We start from the raw sequence: 19,536 nt of genomic DNA, 5'->3' as shown, positions 1-19,536 counted from the left end.
ACATGTCAGGCTTTAGCTACAGATCAGGGCAATCTTCACAGAAAGGGATTTTTGTAGAAAGGCAGTTTACAGAAAGGGATTTTATCTAGCTATCTGGTGCTGACATCATTGGACAGGTTAGAGGAGCAGATGCTTCCCCCTATCATGGTCTAAAAATAACACCGCAGGCCCAAGTCCCTGCTCTGCTGTGTCGGGTATACTTGGACCCAAGCTTGAGCTTGTAAATAAACCCTCGTGTGTTTGCATTGGTGTGGGCTCCTCGGTGGTTTCTCGGATTCACAATCTTGGGCACAACATTTGGGACCCCATCCGGAGGGTTTCACGCGTGGTGAGTGCACTCAACTTTTTCCACCATTTGTGTGCATATTTTCTGAGAGCTCTAAACTGTACTTTTACCTGTAGGAATTCCAATCTGTATTGGGTTGACATTGGCTTAGGTGGACGCGCTGGCGACCGTCGACCAGGGGTCTTGAGGAGACGTCCCTTGCTCCCGCCTGGAGGACAAGGTCCTCATCTGTAAGGAGGACGGAGGTCTTCATCTGTAAGGAGGACAGAGGTCCTCATCTGTAGGAGGACAGGAGTCCTCGTCTGTAAGGAGGACCAGGGTCCTCATCTGTAAGGAGGGCCAGCTGCCAGCCCTTTGGGTTGCTTTCTGTTTTGTCTCCGTGGCCGCACTGGAACACTTGTCTGTTACGATGTTCTTGTTACCTGTTTTGCACACTGGTCTGTGTTACTATGTCCTTGTTAACTGTTTGTGCATTTGTCTGTGTTACTGTGTCTTGGTTAACTGTCATAACTGTTTGCATAAGGAGATGGAGATTTCAAATTTATTGCATATCAGAATGGCCAACCTTTGACGTGGGATGGCCCCGAGAAGGAACTTTCCACCTACCTACTATCTTACAGGTTAAGGCCGTGACCTGCAGGGCAAACCAGATGACCACCCTGACCAGGTGCCCAACATCCTGGCCTGGCAGGACATGACCGAAAATTCCCCTCCTTGGCTAAAACCCTTTTTACCCCCCAAAATGCACAACTCGGCTGAAGGTAAGGAGAGACCCCGGGTCCACCGCCGGACTCTAGGGGCAGGTCTCCAGGCTGCCGCGTGCAAGCCTACCAATCTGGCCAAGGTGTATGATGTGAGACAGGGTAAGGATGAGAGTCCAGCAACCTTCTTAGAGAGAATCATAGAGGCTTTTAGGCATTATACCCCTATAAACCCAGAAGCCCTGGAAACAAAGGCCGCAATTATCATGGTTTTTGTTAACCAGGCCGCTCCGGACATTAAAAAGAAATTGCAAAGGGTAGAGAGACTGGGAGAGAAGAGCTTGCAGGACTTAGTGATAGTAGCAGAACGAGTCTATAATAATAGAGAAAGTCTGGAAGAACAACAAACCAAACTAAGTGACCAGCAGACCCGAAACCTAGCCAAGATCCTGCTGGCCACAACCATGGATGACCCACAGGAAAGACGGAGGCACCTCAAGAAGCTGGCTTCAGGGACAGGTAAGGAGGATGGCCCTGGTCCCCCTCAGGAGCGCCCTAAGCTGAACTAAACCAATGTGCTTATTGCAAAGAAGAGGGCCACTGGGTAAAAAGCTGCCCTAACAAAAGATCTAAGGCCCCTGCCAAGATCTTGAAAATGGAGGACCTGGACAATTAGGGGAGTCGGGGTTTGGAACCCCTCCCCAAGCCCAGGGTAACTCTTAAAGTTGAGGGGCAATCTGTTGAATTCCTAGTGGACACTGGGGCACAACATTTAGTTGTAATACAACCCCAAGGGAAATTGGCAAATAAGACTTCTTGGGTGCAAGGGGCCACGGGCACCAAACAGTACTCATGGGCTACCCGAAGAACTGTGGATCTCGGCATGGACCAGGTATCCCACTCCTTCATGGTCATCCCTGAGTGTCCCTACCCATTGTTAGGTCAGGATTTGTTCACCAAGATGGGGGCACAAATTCACTTCCACCCTGAAGGGGCAAAAATCCTAAACAAAGAAGGGCACCCGATTCAGGTGCTTGTCCTGAGTTCAGAAGACAAATATTGTCTCCACCAAACACCCTCAGCCCTAATAACTGACACTGACTGTTGGCTGCAGGAATTTCCCCAAGCGTGGGCAGAACCTGGGGAAATTAGGCTGGCCCGGCACCAACCGGTCATAACTAAAGCCGGGGCCAACCATGTCAGGGTCCGCCAATACCCCATGCCTCTCGTCTCCCTAACCCAGACTGGGACCCCCCCTCCCCCTCTGCATGACTGTCAAGACATTTTGGCACAGGTGCATGGAATCAGAGCTGATCTCCAGGACCAGCCACTGCAGAATGCAGACGCCACCTGGTACACAGACGGCAGCAGTTTCATCTGAGAAGGAATCGGATGTGGTGGCAGCTATAATCATGGAAATGGAGACCCGATCTGGGGGCACCGACCCTGCCTGACACCCCCAACTATACTGATGCTGATTTACACTGGATCAAATGCTTGCCCATGACTCAGTGCTTGCGTGGCTGGTGGAGGGCCACAGACTCCAGCATCATCTTGCCAGAGGAACCAGGATGGCGAGTCCTATCCAAAATACATCGGAGTACTCATATGGGAACAAGGAAGATGGAAGACCTCATACGACATGCAAAGATCACTATTAAGGACTCTCGAGCAAAGATCGAGCAGATTGTGGAGAGCTGCCACTCATGCCAGTTAACTAATGCCACCACCCATGGATCTAACCCAGGCACATGGCTCCAGGGGGACCGCCCAGGAGCCTACTGGGAAGTGGACTTCACTGAGGTAAAACCTGGAAAATACGGATACGGTATTTATTAGTGTTTGTAGATACTTTTTCAGGATGGACAGAGGCATTTCCCACCAAACATGAAACAGCACAGACCGTGACCGAGAAACTGCTGGAAGACATCTTACCAAGGTATGGTTTTCCTGTTAAGATTGGGTCAGACAATGGCCCAGGATTCATCTCTAAGGTAACACGGGGAGTGGCACTAGTACTTGGGGCAGATTGGAAATTATATTGTGCATATAGGCCCCAGAGCTCAGGACAGGTAGAGAGGATGAACAGAACATTAAAGGAGACCTTAACTAAATTAGCCCTGGAGACTGGCGGAGACTGGGTGACTCTCCTCCCCTTCGCCCTATATAGGGTGAGGAACTCCCCATATAAGATGGGACTGACTCCCTAAGAGATCATGTTTGGTCTTCCTCCACCTATTATCCCCAATTTAAAACCTGAGGTGCTTGCTGAGTTTGATGATCACCAACTTCTTTTCTCCCTCCAAATGTTACAATGAACTCATGAGCAGGTGTGGCCTAAGTTGAGGGCCCTCTATGAGACTGGGCCACCCCCGGACCCCGATCGATATCCGCCGGGTGACTGGGTGTACCTGCGGAGATACCAACACCGGACACTTCAACCTTGCTGGAAGAGACCTTACACCATGATCCTGACCACTCCCACCACTCTCAAGGTCGACGGGATTACTCCCTGGGTCCACTACACCCACGTCCAGCCAGCTGACCCACACGCCGTTCTCAAGGACTTTGTTCCAGAATGGAAAAGCCAACCAGACAAGGACAATCCCCTAAAGCTAAGAATGCCATTCTCACTTATTTCCCACCTCCAAGACACCCCAGTCTGAGGTTGTCCTTCAAAATAGAAGGGGATTAGACTTAGTCTTCTTACAACAAAGGGTATGGGGGGGGGGTTATGTGCTGCCTTAACATTGCTTCTTTGCTGGAATGTAAATGGGAGCGAGAACAGCAACAAGGTTGGTTAGAATCCTGGTTTAATCATTCCCCCTGGCTCACTCTGAAAGCAACCTGGACCCATGATTGGGTCCTTCCTTAGGTTCCTCTGAGAGGGAGAAATGTGGAGGCTGAGAAAATTAAGGCCATTCCACTTTAAGTTCAGCGTTAGCACAAGTACAGCCATCCCAGGCCCCTGTGAATAAGAGCTGAACTTTACCTTACTTCAGTTACAGGAAGAAAACAGTTTACAGCTTAATGTCCTAGAAAGCCCCATATTAGAATAAAAACAGAGCCCAAGCCAGTGGCAGGAAGCCCCTATTAGAATAAAAACAGAGCTCAATGCCCTTGAAGGCCCCATTTCAAAATGTAAACAGAACTTGAGGAATTGCTCCACCCCTTCTGGAGATCCCCTAGACCAGCCCTTAAAACTAAGATGAAACCCACCTCAGGGTCCAAGTCCCTGCTCCGCTGTGTCGGGTATACTTGGACCCAAGCTCGAGCTTGTAAATAAACCCTAGTGTGTTTGCAAAAAAATAAAAAATAAAAATAAATAACACCGCAGAATGGTCTGCCACAAAGAGTGCTAGCTTTGCCATAATGAGGAACCTGAGGGAGCTGGACACCACTGCTAAAATCACTAGCTCCTGGATAACACAACTTTAGCAACCATGGAAGAATTAGAAAGTCACCACTACAACTGCTGGCTCAAGTAATGTACCACCTAAGATACTAGGAACGCCATGCCTGTTACGGTATGGACCAGCGACATGGGTGCTTCTCTACACATTTAAGCTTTGGCTAAGTGCAATATGATTTGTCAAACACACACTTACTACTAGAATTCCTGAGCGATGTAATTTTCAGTTTTCTTGCTTAGACCATACAGAAAGACACACTAGGATGAGAATGTGATTGATGCTGAGTAAACTAGTCTATAATATCTGCAACACAACAACTCATTGACACTCTTTGAGTTTTCTGCTCTTTTCCCCCAACCCTTCTGCACACTTGTTATCTTCTCAGGCAAAATCCAGCCCTCAAAGTATAGTTTATAATGGAAGATATCAAATCAAATAAAATAGAATGGAAGTCAACAAGAATTTATTCATGCTCAAACAGCAAAATCAAAGAGATGTAGGACTATACATATTAGTGAACAAGATGGAAATAAAACACAAGATGAAGGAAAAAATTAGTAATACACAATATGGTATGAAAAAAATTTTAATCCATTCCAAATAGAACATAACCTAAATTGCAGATCCATCATCTGTAGGAAGAAGTAATAAGAATATAAATTATTTTATTATACTGTTGTATGTTCCACAACCAGCATGGAGCCCAATGCAGGGCTTGAACTCAGGACTCTGCAATCAAGACCTGAGCTGAGGTCAAGACTCAGATATTTAACTGATTGAGCCACCTAGGCACCTTCAGAATATAATTTTTTTAAATGAGTTTAAAAGTAAGATTAAAAAACAGAATGGGGATGCTTGGGTGGCTCAGTGGTTGAACATCTGCCTTCAGCTCAGAATGTGACCCAAGGATCCCAGGATTGAGTCCAACATTAGGCTCCTCATAGGGAGCCTGCTTGTCCCTCTGCCTATGTCTCTGCCTCTCTCTGTGTCTCTCATGAATAAATAAATAAAATATAAAATTAAAAAATAAAAATTAAAAAAAACAGAAGGACTTCTTATGTGAGGTTCCTAGAGTAGACAAATTCGTAAACAGAGAAAGTAGAATAGTGGTTGTCAGTGGATAGAGGGAGGCAGAATGAGGAATTAGTATTTGATGGGTACAAAACTTCAGTTGAAGAAGAGGAAAAAGTTCTGGAGATGGATGGTGGTGTTGGTTGTACAACAGTAAAAATGTACTTAATACCACTGAACACTGTACATTGAAAAATGGTGAAGATGGTAAATTTTATGTTCTGTATATTTTGCCACAATTTTTAAAAATGTCACTAACAACCCAGATTCTTTGCACCACTATACTCTGTTATCCAGGGATCAGCTGCTATTATAAGGGGCGATTCTCCTCAAGCCCATGAGAAAATTGTCAACAGCAATCGGAGCTACATATTTTCTTGCTTATAATCTCTTAATAAAGCAAGGACGAAGTTTCCCAAAAGATTCTAACAAACCTTAACTTGAATTTCAAGCAAGTTGAGTGTCTGAACCATAACTGGCAAAAGGTATAGGTTTATTCTCAGTCCAATCAAGTTCACACCTCAGGTTGAAAGTGGTTTCTCAACTTACCTTGCTGCAACTCAATGGAAAAAGAGATGTCAGGAGTGCTGAAGAATCAGCCACAGTGACCACTACTGCCACTATACAATGCTTGCAGCAACCTCAAGTCAAGTGCATAGACTAGGGTGAAAAATCTTGTGCAAAATTCAAGCCATCCTTCCAGTTCCTCCCCAGTTGGCCACTCTCAGTGCCAGCAACACACTCCTACTACATCTCAGTTCTGGTGCCTCCTCCTGTCTTACACTTCAGTAGTACTGGAGGTCACATTTTTGGGGTACAAGGGAATAGATGGAGAAGGCATCAGAAAAAAGGCCACATTTACATATGTAGCAATATGGGCCTTGAAAACAGGGATTCCTAGGTCCAAACCAAGAAATGCTGAATCAGAACCTTAAATAAAAATTAAATTTAAAAAACCAGAATGAACCACCTCTTCTTTATCCATTCATCTTTCGATGTATAAAGATGTGGCTTATGTATACAATGGACTATTACTCAGCCATTAGAAACGACAAATACCCACCATTTGCTTCGATGTGGATGGAACTGGAGGGTATTATGCTGAGTGAAATAAGTCAATCAGAGAAGGACAAACATTATATGGTCTCATTCATTTGGGGAATATAAAAAATAGTGAAAGGGAATAAAGGGGAAAGGAGAAAAAATAAGTGGGAAATATCAGAAAGAGAGACAGAACATGAAAGACTCCTAACTCTGGGAAATGAACTAGGGGTGGTGGAAGGGGAGGTGGGTGGGGGGTGGGGGTGACTGGGTGGCAGGCACTGAGGTGGGCACTTGATAGGATGAGCATTGGGTGCTATTCTGTATGTTGACAAATTGAACACCAATAAAAAATAAATTTATTAAAACAAAAAACAAAAAAACAAAATAATAATATAGATACAATAAAAAATAAAAAATAAAAAATAAACAGAATGAGAAAAAAAACAGAATGAGGTGAAAAATAAGCTTATAGACCTAAGAAAATAAAGGTCAAAAGTACATGATTATAGAAATAATTAAATAAAAAACTACAAGAAACAAAGTAGACAGCTGAAAATGAACTTACTCATAGGACAAAGATGTGTACATAAATTAATGAAGAGAAGAAAAGACAAAAAACAGATAGTGCATGCAAGATATAGGGGCCTCATCAGAGGTTCAGAAGAAGAACTTAAGACAGGTTGGGGGACTCAAGAAATCTTCCCCTCATGGTATAAGCTTGGAGAGAGAAGCAGCAGCTTCTGTAGGAAAGGTATGAAGCCTCATTCAGTTCCCTTTATTCTATCTCCCCTAAGGATCAAAAGCATAAGCAGTTGGGAAAATGGCAGCAAACCCTATTATCTACAAAGCACAGGTTAAGACACAATAACACTGGGAACTGGGAAGGGGGGAAAGTATCCTCATTAAGGCCGTAACATATCCTCTACACCTAAAGAAAAGACAGGTAACTAAAAAGGCACCATCCCTAAGAAACAGGGACACTTCACCTGCCTACAACTGATGCTGAACAAGGACAAGAGAGAATGCACTCCCACCCCCAATTAGGTTAACAAGTAACACTATTACAAAAAAGATCACTCAATATTTACAGCAATAAGATTATTCTGTTTGACACTATAATGGTGGATATATGTCATTACACATTTGTCCCAATCCATAGAATTTACACACCAACAGTGAACTCTAATATAAATTATGGATTTGGGGTGAAGATAAGTCAATGCAGATTCACTGATTGTCACAAATATACCACTCTGGTGGGGAATACTGATAGTGGGGGAGGCTACACATATAGGAAGGCAGTAAGGATATGGGAAATCTCTGCACCTTCTTCTCAATTTTGCTGCAAACTTAAAACTGTTCTAAAAATTAAACCTATTTTTTAAAAAGATAATTACTAATGATAAAGGGGTCAAATCACAGAGAAGACATAACAATGCTAAGTGTGTATGTACCTAACAGAATTTCAAAATACATGAAGAACTGATAGTGCTAAAAGAAAGAAGAATAATCACAATTATAACTGAAGTCTTCAATACTCTTCATTCATGAATCAATGAAACAAGTACACAGAAATTTAGTAAGGACAGAAAAGAAATGAACAGCTTGATCTAACTGACCTTAATAAAACACTCTGTCCAAAAACATTATAAAAATTCTTCTCAACTGCACATGGAACCTTTCCCAGATATACCATACTCTAGGTCAAAAATTAAACCTTAACAAATTAAAAAGAATTAATATAAATTATATCCTTGGACCATAATGAGATTAAACTAAAAATCAACAACATATCTGGAAAACCTTCAAATATTAATAAAGTTCAAAGCATATTTCTAAATAACCCATGGACCAAAGAAGTCACAAGAGAAATTAAAGAACACACAAACACAAGAGAAACCGCCCCCCCCAAAATCCAAAAAAACAAACAAAAAAACACACGAAAACCGACTTTAGAGTAGATTTGCGTTTGCAAAAAAAAAAAAAAAAGTAGAAGTACAGAGAGTTCCCATATATCTCCTGCTATAGTTTCCCCTATTTCCCCTATTATTAACATTTTATATTAGGATAATACATTTGTTAGAATTAATGAACCAATAATAATACATTATTGTTAACTGAGTCCATAGTTCATTCAGATTTCCTTAGTTTTTCCTTAATATCCTTTTATTGTTCCAGAATTCCATCTAGGAGTCCTTATTACCTTTAGTTCTTATGTCTCCTTAGGCTCCTCTTGGCTGTGATGCTTTCTCAGACTTTCCCTGTGTTTGATGACGTTGGCAGTTTGAGGAGTAATGATCAGATATATTTCTAGGATGCCCCTCTATTGGAATTTTTCTGATGTTTTTCTCATGATTATACTAGGGTTATCAGTTTTGGGGAAGATCACAGAGGTAAAGTGCCATATCCATCACAACATATCAAGGGTACCTACTATCAACATGATTGATGATTATTGATGTTGACCTTAATCACCTGCTGCAGCTGTGTATCACGTTTCTCTACTATAAAGTTACTCTTTTCATTCGCCTTTCCGAACTGTACTCTTTAGAAGAAAATCACTATGCACAACCTACACTTAAGGGGTGGGGAGTTATGCTCCATCTACTTTAGTGTGGAATATCAACACAACTTATGTGGAATTCTTCTGCATGGGAGGTTTGTTTCTTCTTCCCATTTACTTATATATTCAATTATTTCTTTATGTTAGTAAGGACTCACAGATATATTTATTTTATATTTTGAGTTATAATCCAACACTACATTGTATTGGTGCTCAAGTTGTTCCAGCTGTGGCCAATGGGAATGTGAAAGCATTCTTAAGTGAATGTAAATTAAAAGCACATTAAAATTTTGGGGGTATTGCTAAAGCAGTATTCACAGAGAGATCTGTTGTATTAAATGCTTATATTAGATCAGAAGAAAGAACTTATATCAAGGAAGAAATCAATCAAATCAATAGGAAAAATACTAAAAGTACTAGTGAACTTAAAAGCTAGTTCATGGAAAAGATCAATAAAAAGACATATACCATATGGTTTCACTCACATGTGGAATTTAAGAATAAAAGAAAAAAAAGGGACAAAATAACAAACTCTTGAATAGAAAGCACAAACTGATGTTTGCCAGAGGGTGGACGGTTAAATAGATAAAGGGGCTTAAGAGGGACAAACTTCCAGTTATGAAATAAGTAACTTACGGAGATAAAAAGTAAGCATAATGTAGCCCAATAAGATGGTAATAACATTGTGTGGAGACACACAGTGACTATACTTAGTGCGGTGAGCACTAAGCAATATATAGAATTGTTGAATCTCTATATTGCACACCTAAAACTAATATAACATTGTATGTTAAGTATACTTCAAATGAAAATAATAAAGAGAAATAAAATCGCATTGAATTTCAAAAATTAATAAATCTCTAACCAAACTTACCAAAAAATAAAAGAGACAAAGCACACTTTACCAAACCAAGAATAAAAGAGAGGGCATCAATTCAGATATTACAGACATTGCAAGGTTAATAAGGAAACATTATGAGCAATTCTAATTCCATAAACTAGACAACTTATATGAATGAGACAAAATGCCAAAGCTCATTAAAGGAAAGAGATTGATAGTCCTTTATCAATTAAAAACATTGAATATTGCAATAGGCTGAATTGTATCCCCGCCAGAGTTTTATGTTAAAGTCTTACATATTTGGATATAGGATCTTTAAAGAGATAACTAAATTAATGAAAATTCTAATCCATTATATAAAAAAAGAGAATAGGACCCAGATACTACACAGGGAAAGATGGCCATCTGCAAGACAAGAAGAGAGGTCTCAGAAGAAATAAAAACTGCCAACACCTTGATCTCGGACTCTAGCCTCCAGAATTGTGAGAAAATAAACTTCTGTTTTATAAGCCAGTCAGTCGCTAGTTTGACTAGCCAATCAGTCACTTTTTTAATGAAAGCCCTAGAAAATGAATACAAATATGTATTTTAAAACTTTACAAACACAGTTCAAGGACTAAATGGTTTCACTGAATTCTATGAAACATTTAAGAGAGCAGTAAGAGCAATTTTGTACAAACTCTTCCGGAATATAAAATAGGAGGGATCACTTCCAGACTACTTTTATGAGGGCAACTTTACCCTGATACTCAAACCAGAAAAAGACATCACAAAAAATAAAATCACAAATCAGTATCTATCATGAATATAAATGCAAAAATCCTCAACAAAATACTAGCAAATCAAATTAAGCAACATATAAAAAAGATAATACACAAAGTTAGGCTTATCCCAGGAATACAAAGTAGGTTCAACATTTGAAAATCAATCATATCAACAAAGAAGAAAAACTATGTGATCATCTCAGTAGATACAGAAAAAGCATTTTAAATATTCAACATGCATTCATAATGAAATTCTTGGGAAACTAAAATTAGAAAGAATTTCCCTAATATGATAAAAGACATCCACAAAAATCCTACAACTAACATTATACTAAATGATGAAAAACAGAATGTACTCCCCTAAAATGGAGTACACTCTTTTTTCTTATTCAGCATTGTACCAAAGGTCGCAGCTAGTGTAGTAAGTTAAGGTGGGGTGGGGGGTGGTGGTGGTGGAGAAAGTATACACATTAGAAATGTTGAAAAATAAAACCAAGTCTATTCACAGATAACATGAGTGTCTACATAGGCAAATTCCAAAAAAAAAAAAAAGAATATACAAAAACATTTCTAAAATTAAGAGAGAATTTAATAAGGTAAAAGGATATAAGGACAAATCAATCATATTTCTTTTTTGTATATTTTTATTGGAGTTCAATTTGCCAACATATAGCATAACACCCAGGGCTCATCCTGTCAAGTGCCTCCTCAGTGCCCATCACCCAGTCACCCCGTCCCCCACCCACCTCCCCTTCCACTACCCCTTGCTCATTTCCCAGAGTTAGGAGTCTCTCATGTTCTGTCACCCTCATTGATATTTCCCTCTCATTTTCTCTCCTTTCCCTTTTAATCCCTTTCACTATTTTTTTATATTCCCCGAATGAATGAAACCATATAATGTTTGTCCTTCTCTGACTGACTTACTTCACTCAGCAGAATATCCTCCAGTTCTATCCACATTGAAGCAAATGGTGGGTATTTGTCATTTCTAATGGATGAGTAATATTGCATTGTATATACAGACCACAACCACATCTTCTTTATCCATTCATCTTTCGATGGACACCAAGGCTCCTTCCACAGTTTGGCTACTGTGGACACTGCTGCTATAAACATTGGGGTGCAGGTGTTTTGGCGTTTCACTGCATCTGTATCTTTGGGGTAAATCCCCAGCAGTGCAGTTGCTGGGTCATAGGGCAGATCTATTTTTAACTCTTTGAGGAACCTCCACACAGTTTTCCAGAGTGGATGTACCCGTTCACATTCCCAAAAACAGTGCAAGAGGGTTCTCCTTTCTCCACATCTTCTCCAACAATCATATTTCTACATACCAGCATGAACAATGGAAGTTAAAATATTTTTAAGTTCCATTTATAATAGCACCAAAACGTAGAAGATACTTAGATAAAAATCTAACAAAACATGTACAAGATCTGTATGTTTAAAACTATGAAACCCTAATTACTGATGAAATAAATCAAAGCAGACCTAAACAGAGTGAGGGAGAAATGCTTCCATCAGGGAACACAATGATCCCATTGAGTTAGAACTTGAGAATGCCACCAGGGCATACTAGGTTCCTCATGCTTACTTGAACTGACAGGCAAAGAGGAGTTACCATAATGCTTGGTACAATTAACTCTAATTTTCAAGGGGAAATTGAGTTTCTATTAAATAGTAGGGACAATAAGGAGTATGTCTAGAATGCAGGTGATCTTTAAGAGTGACTTTACAGTAATGAAAGTCAATAGGAAACTTTAACAATTAAATTTAGAATGACTGCTACTAGGTTAGCCCAGACAGGGAAGCACCCACTGAGGTGCTTGCTGAGGTCAAAGAGAATATGGAATGGGTAGAAGAAGACAGTTCTACCAGATACAACTTTGTGACCAGTTGCACAAATGTGGATGTAATAGTTTTGAGTAAATATTCCTTTTTCAATATAAATATGATTATATCTATATCATTATATAAATATATTTATATCATATATATTTAAATTTATAAATCAGCCAAATACTTTTGTTTTTATTTAAGGATATTAAAGGGGAGTGTTAATCAGCTGAAGAAGAAAGACATCACTCAAAGACCCAAAAGATTTTTATATCCTCTTTTGAGGACAAGGTGAGACTGTGTTTTCAGTTGCCCACAGGTTAACTGTACGATCATAGATGGAACCAAAATGTTTGTATTTGGAGATTAGGTATGGCTTAAAAAGATGTGTATGGGTGGCCAAGTTAACAAAAGATTGACTGAGGTCACTTTGCAATGTCAACATGGCAAGGCTAAACTACTATTTCTCTGAGAATTCTCTTTCCCAAATATTTCCAGTTAAGATGGCTGACAAGAGAGATTCTCATGTGAGATTTTGGAAGGTCAATGTGAAGCAACTGCCTTTTTATAGTTTACATAGCTGATCTCCTGACACACCTTATTCTTTACATAGAGAGGAAACTTAATATCATTGTCAATCTTTCCCAAATGAATATGTCAGGCCACTCTAATATGAATTTCAAAAGGGTTAACATGGGTATACATGTACCCCAATGTTTATAGCAGCATTATCAGCAACAGCCAAATTATAGAAAGAGCCCAAATGTACATTGACTGATGAATGGATATAGAAGATGTGATATATATATATATCACAAAAAAAAACAAAGAAAAAGGTTTATGTGGGAATGAACAAAGTAATTGAAAATACCATATGTAGCAATAACCCAAATAGCCCGTAAAGTTTTTTGATTCAAGTACAATTGACCTATAATCTCCTATTAGTTTCAGGTGTACAGTGATTTGATGTCTTTATACATTATGAGATAATCCCCACAACATGTCTAGTTACCGTCTGTCACCAAAGTTACAATATTATTGTACAATATTATTGCCTATCTTCCCTATGCTTTACATTACATGACTTGTTTATTTTATTACTGAAAGTATGTACCTCTTAATCCCCTTTACATTTAGTTTTTTTAAGTTAAGGGAAATATTTGCATTTCTAGATATCACTTAGAACTACTATAATCAAAACAGCATAATATGCCCACAGGAACAAACAAGACAATCAGTGGAAAAGTCTGGATAACAGAAAAAGATCCAAACATTTTTGGGAACTTAATATGTGATACATGTATATGTAAATTTAAATGGGAAAAGTGGCTTAGTGAATGGTACTAGTATAGCTGTCTAGTACATTTTCTACAGGTCTACCATACTTAGCAATTAGCAGCAGATAGATTAGTGATCTATATAAAAACGAATGAATGAATGAATGAATGAATGAATTAATCCATGGAAATTCTGGGGGAAATTTAAAAGCATACTTGTACATACTTCCAGTAAAGTACTTTCTAAACATTTTAGGAACTCAGAATAGTTATGAAGGTGTCCCTTCTTAGGTATGGAGCAAGGGAAGAATTCTTATTTGTCTGACAGACAAGATGTCAGCATTTCTAAAATATAAAGAGTTCCTACAAAATAGTAAGAAAAAAATGGCAGAGGATACAAATATGCAAATGAAAAAGCTAATAAGCATACAATAAGGTACTCATTCTCATTAGCCATGAGAATAATGTGAATTATAGTAACAAGGGACCGCTATTTTTCATTCATCAGATTGGCAAAAGTTAGGAAAACAGCTATCTAGTGATTATAAAAATATGGAAATTGGACCCTTCAAAACAGCTAGAGCAAGAATAAATTGCTCGAACTTTGGAAAGGAGTCTGATATTATCTATTAAAATAAAAATTAATATATACTTTGACCTACTAAGGAAATCTAACAAAAAAAAACAGTAGTACATAGGAAATATGTACACGTTATAGGTTAGTAGTGGGAAAAAAGTCAACAGGAGAATGGGTTATAGTATTTCCATAAGATGGAATATTAGGCAGCTATTAATATATGATAAACTATACACACAATATGGTTTAGGTCTAAAATATAAAGTTACAGAGTAACTTACAGCACTTTTTTTAATCTAAACTTTAAACAGAAAATCTATGTTTTTATGTCCTTTTGTGTTCATAGAGAAATTGTTACCACTGGTCACATCTGAGTAACAATTTCAGATGATGGGAAGAAATTAACTTTTTCTCTATCTCTTTGTTTTGATTTTTATTAATATACACATAAGTTGTTTGAAATTAAAATTTCTTGAACTTTATACTTTTAAAATATTTTATTAAGTATTTAGTAGATATAAAACAATAGTTAAGGAGTGCCTGGGTGGCTAAGTCGGTTAATATCCAACTCTTGCTTTTGGCTCAAGTCCTGGGGTAGAGACCCTGTGTGGGGCTCTGTGCCCTCAATGTGGAGTTGGCTAGAGATTCTCTTTTTCTTCTCCCTCTGCCTCTCCCTGCCCTCCCCCCACATACTCTCCCTCTCTAAATAAATAAAATCTTAAAAAAAAACAAACACAAAACCAAACAATAAATAAAATACCGTTAAGGTATTTATACCTTTAAGGTATAAAAATAGTAACAGTATACTACCCAATGAAAAGGAGAACATTATCGTCACCTCTGATGTCCCCATGTGTCCTTCCCCTGCTCCCTCAAGAGTGACTATTGTTCTGGATTGAGCTATCCCTCCTTCAACTTCATTTGTTTTGTCTACCACATAAGCTCTTTTGCATATTCTGCAGATTTATATAGATGGAATCATATTTTCTTTTAAATCTTGACTTTTATCCTTACACTATATTTAAATGAGTGTTCATTTTCAGTTTACACAAATATACTACACTAATTCATCTATTCTAGTGTTGAAGGATATCTGAGTTATTTCAGTTTAAGGCTATTACAAATAAGGACAGTAAGAATATACTTGTATGTGTCTTCTGGTGCAAAAGGAGGTTTCTCCAAGCTAAGTAACTAAGGGCAACTGCTAGGGCATTGGGTATGTACATATTTAAATATGCTAAATTGTTTTCCGTTGTGCACCATACTCACCAATATTGATTACTGTCATACTTTTTAATTTTTAACAATTTAGTCAGTGTAAGTTGTTATTTCACTGTGGTTTGATTTTCACTTCCTTGATTAAAAATTAGGTTGAACACCTTTTTGTATTTCCTTTTCCGTGAAGTGCCTACTGATGTCTGTCTGGTCAGTTTGTGCTGCTACAACTTATAGACTGTGGGGCTTAAAAAACAAATATCTATTTCTCATAGTCTTGGAGGCTGGAAGTGTGAGACCAGGGTGCCAGCATGGTCCAGTTCTCCCTGAATGCCCTCTCCCAAGTTTGCAGATGGCTCCTTTCTTCCTGCATCCCCATACAATGGAAAGAGAGCTCTCGTTCCATTGTTCCCTTATACAGGCACCAATCTAATCCCATTATGGGGCTTTGCCCTCATGACCTCATTTTTAACTCAATTAACTCCCCAAGGCCCCATCCTGAAATGCTATCACATTGGAGATTCAATATATTAATTTGGGGGTTGAGGGTAGAAAAGTAGTCCATAGTATTGCTCAGTTTTCTCCTGTTTTTACTTATTAATTTGTAGCTCTTTATGTTTTCTGGTATTAATTCTTTATTAGCACAGACCTCAGTAACAGGCCCCAGGAGGAACCTAACCCTGAAGTAAAAATGAAGAGGAGGGGACTGGGAAAAACAAAGAGGCTATGGTCTGCTTTCCTGGGGGAACTGGCCTTACTTCCAGAGCTGGGCTAAGCCATTCTCTTTTCTTACAGAAACCAATGCCATTTGGTATTGACATTAGTTGTCACTGGGAGACTGGAATAAAGTGAAACAAAATCATCTAATCATCATATCTGAACACAGATAGGACTCAAAGGAATAACCCTCCATATATACCAATGGCAAGTTTCTTGTTCTTCCTGCTGTTGCTGCAGCAGTTTGAATAAAGCTTCTTTATTTTTTTCACTTCAATCTATGAATATTCCCAAAGATTCAGTTCCACAGATGTTTACCATATTACTTTATATTATAATGATACTTATAAAAGAACTACCCTAAATGATAGACAAGAAGAGATGGACTATAAAGGTTATCGTGCACTCATATGGAACAGATATGGAATTTTAGCTTCTAAAAACTGTAGTGTCAATATGTATTTGTTAAAAAGACATGTTTACAAAGGAATATGTTCATTTTTATTTTAAAAATATATTTGTATTCAAAATTCCACTTCTGGGATCCTTGGGTGGCTCAGCGGTTGAGCGTCTGCCTTCGGCCCAAGACATGATCCTCGGGTCCCGGGATCGAGTCCCACATTGGGCTCCCTGTGAGGAGCCTGCTTCTCCCTCTGCCTGTGTCTCTGCCTCTCTCTCTCTCTGCGTCTCTCATGAATAAATAAATAAAATCTTTAAAAACTTCCACTTCTGCCTAAAATGTAGAAAGCTAGTGTGAGCATCACTAACAATATAAACATCTTGAAAAACACAAAATAAAAACAGGAGAGCTGTGATTGCAGAACAACCAAGTAGTCTGAAATCAAAGGAAAAGAAAGACTCCTCCAAGGAGAGACAGGTCACCAACACTGGCTCACTTATAGCGATCAATGGAAGAAAGAGATGCCATATACAATACAAGTGGAAAAGAAGAATTGAGATTAAAAAAACAATATATTGTTGAAGGCTGAATGTGGCCTAGTGTAAGAGCACAGAATTCCAGGAAGCCACAGACACTAGAGAGTTTGCAGCACCTGCACAGACTCAACAGGCCTCTAATAGTTGCTCATGAGAAAGAACTGGACACAGAGTAGGAAATGGAAGAAATCCTTTCCTTGGTGGCACAGGGTTAGAGAATAGTTTATACACTGCCACTGTGGATCTACCTCTCTGCATAGAACAAAAGTCTTCAACTGAAGGAGGAAGTACAGCAAATGCTGTTGTTCACAGGTGAAGAACCAATGCAGTTGAAAAAGGCTAAAGAAAAATCCTTTACTCCTGGAGGAAAGGCAGGAAACGGTCCTGAGCTCAAGATCTTACACCGGTACTATCACAGTCTCCCACCTGCTAAGCAAGGACCAGGAAACCTTCTCCCATAGTAAACTTGCCAAAAATACAAAGCAGAATTTGCACGCCATAAGGAGGGGAGCATCACTGATCAAGCCTTTGCCCCCACCCCCATGACAACCAGGAACCGAGAACCTGCTAAGGCTGAGATTGGACTATGACCACAAAGAACAACTCTGCCCTGCTATCCAAGCCAGCCAGCACCCGGCCACCACCAGAGCAGGAGCATGAGTATAGGGAAAGCCCTTCTGAAGCATTGGTATGCAGGGTAGGCTTAAAGCTGAGGACAGAACAGGAATGTGAAAAGAAACTCTCTAGCATTGCAGTTGCCTCCTCAAGTACAATTCAAATCTTGAGAAGTTTTAAATCAATAGTCCACTGTAGGTAATGACAACAACACAAAACCAAAATCCAGCTTATGTCCCAAATACACTAAATTAAGAACCTACACTAATGGCCTAGCAGAGGAATAGGCATGACTATTTCCAGGCATAAATTCTATTTAGCTCAATCTCTACTTTTCTAGCCCCAACATCAACACTATCAAAATTTACAAGACATACAAGAAGCAGCAGCAGCAATGACAAAAATCACTGTCCAAAAAACAAGGCAATCTCAAAACAACAACAACTTAGAAATGACTCATGTTAAAATCATGAGAGAAGAAGTTCTAAATAACTGTGATTAATATGTTTAAGCTCTTATGAAAAAGGTAGATAAAATGCATGAACAGATAGGGAACTTGAACAGAGAAGGAAACTAGAAGATAAAGTCAAATGGAAGTTTTCTCAATAAAAAGCTTTGTAAGAGGGGTGCCTGGGTGGCTCAGTCAGTAAAGCATCTGCCTTCAGCTCAGGTAATGATCCCAGGGTCTTTAGATGGAGCCTCACCAGCATAGGGCTCCCTGCTCAGCAGGGAGTCTACTTCTCCCTGTCCTTCTCCCCTCCTCCTGCTCATGCTGCTTGCACCCACCCACACACGTGCTCTCTCTCAAATAAGTAAATAAATTAAAACTTTGTAAGAGAGCTAAAGAATGTTTTCACATGGGCTCATCAGTAGACTAAGAGCAGAGGACAGAGTCAATAAACTTGCAGATGAATTGGTAAAAATTACCTTAGACTGAAACACGAAGAGAAAAGAGTAGAAGGAAAAAAGAGAAAAAGCATATAGGCACAGCCCCTTTGGGAAACAGTTTGTGACTTGTGACTCAGAAATCCCACTCCTAGATATATTTACCTTAAAGAAATGGGAACATCGATTTACACAAAAACTGGTATGTGAATGTTTGTAGTGCTTTTGTCCATAATTGTCAAAATGTGGGAACACCCAAATGTCCCTCAACTGCCAAATAGATAAACAAACTAGTATAGTCATACAGTGGAATATACTCTTCAGAAAAAAAATTAAATACCAATAAAAGCAATGATGGAGACAAATACAAACAGGGTTACTCTAAGTGAAAGAAGTGGCACTCAAAAGGTAGGATATTTATGATTCTATTTATACCACACTTTGGAAAAGACAAAGCTCACAAGAATGAAAACAGATTACTGGTTGTCAGGTGCTGGTGGTGGGGTGAGGGGATGACTGACTACAAAAGAACAGAAGAGAAATATGAAGAGTGAAGGAAATGCCCAGTATCTTGATGGTGGTGGTAGACCTCTGTCTAATCTCACAGAACTGTATGCTAAAAGGATGAATTTTACCATATGTAAATTAAACTTTAGTATTTAAAAAGTATTTTCTTATAGTTTTGTGTCAAATCTGTATTTTAATAATTACACAGTGTGAGATTGCCTGAATTAGATTTGACTTTTTCCAAATTTAAAAAAGTCAATGGAGATGATTCCAGCACTTGAACTAAGGTTG

At 39.0% G+C, this 19,536-nt stretch overlaps 1 protein-coding gene across 15 annotated transcripts in view; it reads right to left on the bottom strand.

Moving 5' to 3' along the window:
- The window catches only part of PTPN20 (protein tyrosine phosphatase non-receptor type 20), a 117,520-nt gene that overhangs the window by 42,402 nt on the left and 55,582 nt on the right, over positions 1–19,536 (bottom strand). The window lies entirely within an intron of this gene.

Source organism: Canis lupus, chromosome 29 (assembly GCF_048164855.1).
Source record: "Canis lupus baileyi chromosome 29, mCanLup2.hap1, whole genome shotgun sequence".
In the NCBI taxonomy this organism is placed as follows: domain Eukaryota; kingdom Metazoa; phylum Chordata; class Mammalia; order Carnivora; family Canidae; genus Canis; species Canis lupus.
Note: the sequence above shows the minus strand (reverse complement) of the source record. Positions and strands in the feature narration are given on the sequence as shown.